Source organism: Nuphar pumila, chromosome 17 (genome assembly GCF_984573655.1).
Source record: "Nuphar pumila chromosome 17, dmNupPumi1.hap1.1, whole genome shotgun sequence".
Taxonomy (NCBI): domain Eukaryota; kingdom Viridiplantae; phylum Streptophyta; class Magnoliopsida; order Nymphaeales; family Nymphaeaceae; genus Nuphar; species Nuphar pumila.
In genome coordinates this window covers 6598517-6608110 of record NC_143265.1, presented here as the reverse complement: position 1 = coordinate 6608110, position 9594 = coordinate 6598517, and the positions used below count along the sequence as shown (strand labels likewise).

The 9594-nt window shown below is 44.0% G+C and overlaps 1 pseudogene; it reads left to right on the top strand.

The window, feature by feature from the left end:
• Positions 1-3282: 3282 nt before the first annotated feature.
• LOC149811476 (cytochrome P450 94B1 pseudogene) lies at positions 3283-4877 on the top strand (annotated as a pseudogene).
• The last annotated feature ends 4717 nt before the right edge of the window (positions 4878-9594 follow it).

The following is a 9594-nucleotide window of genomic DNA, read 5'->3' as shown; positions in this document are numbered from 1 at the left end:
TTGGACCGGGGATGGAGAACATGAAACAGGGATGGAGGCGGGGGTGGAGGTGGGGATAGAGGTTCGGATTTTGAAACGGGGCAGGGGTGGAGACCTTGTCCCCCGGCCCCGGTCCACTGACATCCCTAGACACTGCCCACCTGACTTTAACCCCTTATTTGGGGGATAATGGTATATATATATGTGCTGATCTTTTAGGGTGTTTATGGATATTGATCTTTTATTGTTCTTGGGTATTTATGAGTTTTAAGATTAATAGTTGATGGGGCTCATCCAAAATATGCAAGGACAATGTTGATGGTTTGCAGATTTTTCATTGTGGGACTACTTATGGGTATTTAGCTAGTATTGGTGATGGCCATCACCCTTTTTAGTGACTGCTTATAGCCGTAGCTAAAGGCTAATTATGCTGTAGTTACCCATCTCGTGAAATGTCAAGATGGACAGGCAGATTGCTGCATGCCCACCATGCAGCGACGCTGCAAATAATGTGGACACATTTTTTTTTATGTGCTGGTTTCGCTTTTAATGTGGTCCACATATTCCAATAGATTTCTTAGTGGTTAATCTATGTGTTTAAAGTCAATCGTAGGGCTGGAGGGTGTAGGTTGCTTTCTAGTCCTGGCTATCCAAATTTGGGTCATGGACCCTTGTCCTGACAGGGATCCCGGATCTTAACCAAGGGCAGATCAGTTCGTATTGTATGTAACCATTTCATTGGTGATTTGTCAATCCCCACCACACATCTCACTTGATCGAGATGCGTATGAGCCCAACTTTCATGGCTTTCAAGTGAGATGTGTGGATGGTATTGATCAGTTAAGTTCGGTGCACTCTCACCTTGACCTAGATTTGTCAGCACTGTGTATTCGGGTGGGTCGAGTCAGTTTTTCGTTTTCAAAATCTGCCTCCCATTTGGGTCATGTCATGCAAATGCAAGGTACATAGAAATAAGACAGGATCATGTCACTGTCAGAGGTGCCTTGGATGCTGTTCATCCATGTGATGAACGGCAACCCAAACACCATGCTTTACCTATAGAAATAGAAGAAACACATGCCCAAAAAAACGTGCAAGAGAATCTCCTAAAAAAAATCCTCCACTCATGCTTCACAACCCCTAGATGTGAACCAGGTTTATCTTTATCAACTTTTTTTTCCCCATATGTCAGAATCGTTTTTACATAACTTTTTTTTGAGTTTTGCCCGGAGAAACCACTCCAGGCGCGCGCTGAGACCTAGTCACCCTAGCTCAGCCTGCCAAACAGTCTATATCTATGTCGGCATAAAACTTCGAGGACTTACCCTCTACCGGAAAAAGTCGCCAAGCTTCAGCTTACACAGAGGATGATGTCCATGAGATTTGAACCTAGACTGCCCATCTAACAGTCTAGGCCCCATGCCACTAAATCAAACCCCTTGGCATTTAGTCTAAGCTAATACTTGATTTTTGCCTAAGCAAGAAATGAGGACTTACGTGTGTGGGTCGTAGGAGCTGTCAGTGCAGTCTCCTGGTGGATGGGAGGTTGCAGGTTCAAACCCCATTGGTAAGTTGAATAATAACCGGTTAGGGTCTGCTTAACCCCAACTTGCCTTTCAAAAAGAAAGAAAGAAAGAAAGAAGGCCCTAGGCTCACGAGGGCTCCTCACACCTGGTTAGGTGAGTCGATTGAAGACATTAAGTTGAATGATGTCAAGAGTTCAAACTCGAGGTACATGTTTCTTTTCTTTAGGCAGAAGCAACAGGCTCCTTGGTAAGGATGGGGGTGGCTTGTCTGCCATGCGCCCCTACTTTTGTTTTTCATATATTTTGCCTGAGGAAACCACGTTTGAGACTGGAGACAATGTTGCCGTCCCGGCGAAGTAAAACGCCACGGCTAGGACCCTCGCCTCGCCTCTAGGGCCCCAAATCCCACCAGAAGTGCACCACGTGGCGTACACTGATTGGGAGCATAATGTGTTGGGCCCCTCTCACTGAATCTGCTCTCGGAGAGGGAGAGAGAGCCCACACCACCCATTACCACGTCAAATTGTGCCTACGCGTATGAACACCAAGACTTGAAAGGGAAGAAAAGAAAGAAAGACACCTGGTCCAACAAACGAAGGCTTTTCTAGATGATTCACATCCTCATCGGTAGATGTCACTGTCAAATTCTTGAGCCCCTCCCTCTCGATTGGGGTTTAGACGGTTTGGATTCTCATGGAAATACATCGTGCAACTTCCATCTTTTAAAATCATGTGATTCTCTCTCTCTCTCATTTATAAATATCTCCAAGTTCACCACACCATCTCCCATCTCTTCCGTTGAGAGAGAGAGAGAGACCTCATCCACCACCTTCATCCCCTACTCAAATTCTCTTCCACCACCTTCCGATCTAAGAGAGAGATGGTTTCCCCCCACCTTCATCCCCTATTGAGCAACTCGTAATTCTCTTCCACTACCTTCCGCCGAGAGAGAGAGAGAGAGAGAGTTCTCCACCAACTTCATCCCCTAGATAAGATTTACAAGGGAAAGGAAAAGGCAATTCAAGAGAACCCTCCTCCACCATCTTCATCCCCTAGAGAGCAACTTGTCATTCTCCTTCACCACCTTCTATATATATATATATATAGAGAGAGAGAGAGAGAAGGTTCTCCTCCACCACCTTCATCCCTGGATAAATTTGCAAGGGAGAGGGAAAGGCAATTCAAGAGAGAACCCTCCTCCACCACCTTCATCCCCTAAAAAGCAACTTGTCATTCTCTTCCATCACCTTCTGCCCAGAGAGAGAGAGAGAGAGAGAGAGAGAGAGAGAGATCCACCACCTTCATCCCCTAGATAAGATTTGCAAGGGAGAGGTAAAGGCAATTCAAGAGAAAACCCTCCTCCACCACCTTCATCCCCTAGAGAGCAACTTGTCATTCTCTTTCACCACCTAGAGAGAGAGAGAGAGAGAGAGAGAGAGAGAGAGAGAGAGAGAGAGAGAGAGAGAGAGAGAGAGAGAGAGAGAGTTCTGAATAAATTTGCAAGGGAGAGGGAAAGCCAATTCAAGAGAGAACCCTCCTTCACCACCTTCATCCCCTAAAGAGCAACTTGTCATTCTCTTCCACCACCTTCTGCCCAGAGAGAGAGAGAGAGAGAGAGAGAGAGAGAGTTCTCCACCACCTTCATCCCCTGTTTAAGATTTGCAAGGGAGGGAAAGGCAATTCAAGAGAGAACCCTCCTCCACCACCTTCATCCCTTAGAAAGCAACTTGTCATTCTCTTCCACCACCTTCCGCCCAGAGAGAGATAGAGAGATAAAGAGAGAGAAGCTTACATTAATTGTGAGAAAATGGTCGGTGTTGGTGTTGCAATACTTGTGGTTCTTGCATCCCTTCTCTTGTGTTCTGCTCTACTTGGTGTTACTAACAAGAAGAAGGACAATGCCTACCAACCTCCCTCTTACCCAATCTTGGGTTGTTTCATCTCATTCTATAACAACCGTCACCGTTTGCTTGATTGGTACACTGACCTGCTGTCTCGGTCTCCGACTCGGACCATCCGTGTAAACCGACTTGGTTCGATTCCCATCATAATCACAGCCAACCCGGCCAACGTCGAACACATACTCAAGACCCGGTTCCAAAACTATCCCAAGGGGAAGCCATTCACCGATATTCTCGGTGACCTGTTGGGCCGAGGGATCTTCAATGTCGACGGCGAGCTCTGGCAACAGCAGCGGAAGGCGGTGAGTTATGAGTTCTCGACTCGGTCCCTCCGAGACTATGCATTTAAAACAGTAGATGATGAAGCCAACCAACGTTTGTTGCCTCTCTTGCAATCAGCATGTGTTGCCAAGAGATGCATTGACCTGCAAGAGGTTCTGAACCGGTTCACTTTCGACACAGTTTGTAAGCTCTCGTTCGACGTGGACCCACAATGCTTGCTTCCCTCTATGCCGACATGCCACTTGGCACTTGCATTCGACACAGCAGCGGCGATCTGCGCCAGGAGGGGAGCTGCTCCGCTGCCTTTGGTATGGAAGGTGAAGCGGGCACTGCATATCGGATCGGAGAAACAGCTCAAGGAAGCGGTCGAGACGGTTCACAACTTGGTCTCGGAGATGGTTCAAAAGAAGAAGATGGCTGGTGGCGGCGATGATCTTTTATCCAGGTTTATATCGTTGACAAGTGGCAATAACTACGATGAAGATTTAGTCAGAGATATGGTTATAAGCTTCTTAATGGCAGGAAAAGAAACCACTTCATCCGCGCTCACATGGTTCTTTTGGCTCTTAGCACATCATCCTGATGCGCAAGAAGAAGTAATAAAAGAAGTGGGTGATAAGGTTGAACATTTAGATTTTAAAGCTTTAAAAGAAATGAAATTCTTAAAAGCTTGCCTCGACGAAAGCATGAGATTGTACCCTCCAGTGGCTTGGGATTCGAAACACGCAGAAAATGATGATATCCTCCCGGATGGGACATTTGTCTCCAAGGGAAGCAGGGTGACTTATTTTCCGTATGGGATGGGAAGAATGAAAAATTTGTGGGGAAAGGATTGCTTGGAATTCAGGCCACAAAGATGGCTCTCAACCACTCCAGAAGGAAGTGAAGAAGAAGAACCGGTTTCTGTTTACAAGTTTCCGGTTTTCCAAGCTGGGCCGAGACAGTGCCTAGGGAAGGACCTGGCCTACATGGAGATGAAGTACATTGCAGCTTTCATTTTGAGTAGGTTCGTACTTAAACCGGTCCATACGCACATGCCCCGGTTCGTACCGCTCTTAACTGGTCGAATGGCTGGTGGGTTCCCAGTGCTAGTTGAGGAGAGGTAGTTTAATCGATTAGTTTTTAGTTTTTCCGGTTTGTTTTTTATGTAAATTTGTTAAAGAACTGATATTGGCATTACAATAATAAATGATTGAAACAATAAAATGAAAATAGACAAACATATTGAAAGCAAGATTTTTTTTTTGTTTAATGCGTAAAATCTTTTTGATATAAAGGGTTCTTTGATTAAGACTCAATGAGGTGAATACATGAATCAATTTTTTATTTTTATACATGAAAAGCTTCCCTCAAACCAATCCGTTTGGATCCTTTGGTTCTCTATATTCTTCTATGTGATTAACGGCATTCCAAACACCATGTTTTTTTCGGAAATAAAAAAGTCTTGAGATTTTGATTTTTTTTTTTAAATCTCATATTTTTTGGCAAAATCTCGGCAATAAAAACATAAATTAATAATATATAACTAATTTTTATAAGAAAATATAAAAAAGAATTTAAAAATAAAAACCACACAGATTTTTCACAATAAAAAGCTGTTAAGAACGTAAATATCGCATTTAAATCATGATATTGATGTTTTGCCAAAAAAATTATGATATTTTGAATATATCTCAATAAATTTCTGTTTTTAACTTTCAGGTAATTTATGGCGAGGTTTTCATAAATCTCCCGATATTTGTCACTATGCCATATAGAATGGATTTAGCGATGTTGATCGGTCGGATGCAATCCGACATCCGACCTGATTCTGAATCCGATTAGTGGAATTTTGTAGCCTAATTTGAATCTGATTAATAATCGGATCCGGATTTGGTATTGATTTTGCAGCCGAGTCAGAATCTGAATCTGATTAAGATCAGAATCCGATAAAATCCAAATCCGATTATATCTTAATATTGGATTTTAAGCTAGTCGGATCCCGATTTGGTTTTGTCTGATCCAATCTGACTCTGAATCAGATTATGTCAGATCTGATTAGCGCGGTCTCAGTAATGGCTAAATTTAACCCGAATCCCACCCGTTTACATCCCTAAATGAACTAGAAAAAAATAGTTTTTAAGAAAACGAACCCCGTCTAAGGGACCCGTGACACGATCCCCTCTCATTTTATATAAGGTCCTTTAAATATGTGTGGAAAAGTCCTGCAATTTCATACTGTTGGTAAATAAAAATGTTTGGATATAGATGGGATTCTTTGGTACACTAGCCCTCATTAAAGGGAGTTTCCGCAGAAACTCACCAAGCATTTTCGCGGGCTCCACCGTAGCTACACAAACAGTGTACTCTCTTTCCCCATGAAAAGAGAGCTGTTTTCAACGTGATCCCCCACTTTCCGTGGAAAGATTTTTCGTTTTGGGGGATCCAATTCTGTTTCAGCAGAAGAAGACTTCGCAGAAACCTTGAGCCGAGTCTTCTTCCACTGCACACAAACACCCCCTAAAAGTACATTTGAATACTATGGATTTAATATTTGTGCATTTAGTACGAAATTTAGGACAACAAGGAAGGTAACAAACACTTATTTATGTTTCAAACAAAAATAGATTGTCTCTAGCACCAAAGAGGGAGGAGGGCTTCTCTCAACTGGTAGGGGCGTCTCTTCACAGAGTTGAGGGGACATAGAGCTCTCAATGGTCCCGTTTGTATCCGGTACCTGATGATCTGACCGGAACCTGAATTATCGGGTATCACCATGAAAACTGCCAACCCAAGCAAATATTCAGGTTGACCTAAATCCAACCCGAGCAATATGCCGGCTGGGGTTGGGTCATGATGTTATATATATATATATATATATATATATATATATATATATATATATATATATATATATATATATATAACAACAACAACAACTACGCCTTCATCCCAAAACAATTGGGGTCAGCGATATGAACCAAAAAAGAAAATCATTTTGGGTCTTTCACATGAATCCTTCTCCTCTAATCATTTCTATCCAATGCCATGTCCTAGGTGAGGTTCAAAGCATTCATATCCTTTCCTATCATCTCCATCCATGTCTTCCTAGGCCTACCCTGACCTCTTTTAACTATATATATATGCGAGTCTGGGATTGAGATTTTATTTTCGTTACACGATTAGAACCCAAACCCTAAACCAGTTATTAGTTATATGAGCGGGTTGAGGTCAACCCTGACCCAACCCATATGTTGACCACTATGGGGACCTCATGGGTTTGAAACCCCAAAAGGGCATCCCTTGCCACAAGGTTCAAGATGGGTTCACTCTTGGATGGGCAAGTGGAATCACTAAGATTTCTGCAAACAATGTCTAGCCAATGCCTAGTTGGTAATGGGATTTTCCCTTGGCATAGCCCTATAAGCATAAACTGGCTAGTCTCATGCTGGATTTTGTCAGATCTGAATCGAAATATAAAATATAAATAGTATACCTGAGTCTGAATCAGATCCGAGGAGGTAAGGTTAAATCCAAATCCAAAATATATATTGTAATACGGGCCATACCAAACTTACATCAAATCACAACCAAGTTTTGGCATCTAACCTAGTCAAAACCAAGTTTTGGACAAAATAGAGCAAAACTCAAATCCATACTCGGTTTGTCTCCACTCGAACCAAGTCATCGAGTCAACTGGTTTGAATCTGTGAGTTTGCCAACCATGAGGTAGGTGTGTCTAACTTGATCCCTAGTCATTGCTAACAAACCAGTAGATTCCTCTCAATTCCTTTTGTCTTAGTTGGATTCTCTTCAAGGCATAAAAAAAAAATAGCGATAGCAGTGGGTGGGGGGCAAGAGACAAGATATCCACCATCACCCCGTCTCAAAATCCTGACCTCTATTCCCACCTCCATCCCCACAGGGGTTTGAATTTTAACATTCATCCCCACCATCCCCGTTTTATGTCCTTCATCCCTCGTCCAAATGGGGCGAGGCAGGGTTAGGGATGGGGGTGGGGATCAAGGTCTCCACCCCCGCCCCGCCTCAAGATTAGAACCTTCATCCCCGCACGGGGATGGATTTTAACCTCCACTCCCGCCTTCATCCCCGGTTCAAACGGGGATGTGGCGAGGCGGGGCGGGATGGGGATATTGCGGGAAAAAGTGGCGGGGACGGAGATGAGGCGGGGATGGGGTAATGGTGGCTCTTAGCACCCCCGACAACCCAAAAATGGAGGTTGCAGAGAAGAGAAGGGAGAGAGAAAGAAGGTTACCTGGCGATAGTCGAGGTTCCCGACATAAGTGGCAGCAACATCGGGCTTGCAACAACGGTTGGCTTCCAACGGTGGTGCGGTGATGGAGGAGGCTATGGTGGTCAGTGACGGTGGCGCAACGGTTGGCTTTCGACTGGTCACGACGATGGCGCAGCTCCAACAGATCTGCAAACAGGGAAGGATCCGAAGGAAGGAGGAGCTTAGGCGGGGAGGTAGAAGGGGGAAAAAATTGGGCTGTGTGAGAGGGGAGGTGAATAAAAATAGGGAAAGGGGGTTTGCGTTAGGGTTTATCTGGGAGAGGGAAGGGCGGAGCGGGGGCGAGGCGGGGATGGGGCTGGGCGGGAGAAAGTGTCAGTCCATCCCCGAACGGGGATGGATTTTAACCTTCGTCCCCGCCTCCATCCCCGGTCCAAACGGGGCGAGGCGGGGCGGGGCGGGGCAGGGCGGGGCTCCGCTTTCCCCCGGTCCACTGCCATCCCTAGGCAGGGTGAGGCCCCATTTCCCCTTGGTCGATTGCCATCCCTAAAGAAGGATTGAGAACGGGGCGGGGATCAGGATGGGGCAGGGCGGGGGAAAGCGTAAGTCCGTCCCGCACGGGTTTTGATTTTAACCTTCATCCCTGCCTCCATCCCCGTTTCATGTCTTCCATCCCCAGTCCAAACGGGGGCAAGGTAGGGCGGAGCTGCATTTCTCTCCTGTCCACTGCCATCCCTAAAAAAAATGATCCCTGAATTTTCAACGAGAACAGTGCACATCTCACTTTACAGATCTTAGATCTTTAATGAGAATTGAGAGAAAGAGACTTTGAGGGTTCTTATGTGTAAAAGGGCAATTTGTCGGGGCTTAAGGAGGATGGCTATCATTCAAAGGGTTTCGGTTTGTCGGGTTGAAGGTATAAACTTTATCGAATAAAGGTAATCAACTTCTATATTGTTTTCAAGTGTTCTATAATCTCTTATATTTGTCAACATAATAAAGATTCCCTGATACTTTCTGTGGATGTTGGAGGGTTTTGCCAAACTGAGTAAATTGGTGTATTTGTGTGCTTTTATTTTTCATTGCATCATGTGTTTACATGCTTCTCTTGCCCACAATATATTTTAATAAGGTTGCAAGTGGGTCAAACCCAAGATAAAGGTTTTGGCTGTTCTGGATATGACTGGATTCAACTTCTCCATGTACTGAGCTGTTTAGAATCAGACATATTTGTATCCTTATATTCTAAGGATCCCAAGTGAGATGTGACTACCAAACCCACTTAATAAACTCGGATTCGGGTTGGGTATCGGGTTGCACCCAAACCCTTTACATCCTTAGTTCCAAACAGATCAAATGTGGTTAGATATCTGTTCCTAATTCAAAATATTATTTTAGGATTTGTATATTTAAAGTAAGATCCAAACGTGTATTCAGATCAGATTCAAATCAGCTAAATAGAAACTTTTTCCAACTAAGATTGGATTCAGGTCAGTATTTTAGGTAGGATCTAGTTTGGATTCAGATAAAAAATATGTTCACGTTGCCTATTTTACATATAAACAACTTGTTTTTATTGGATGGGGTATTATTACATATATCTTGGATCCAGATTCAACTTTTCCTCGTCAGATTTAATTCTGACCCGACTTAGATTTCGATGCATCTCAGATTT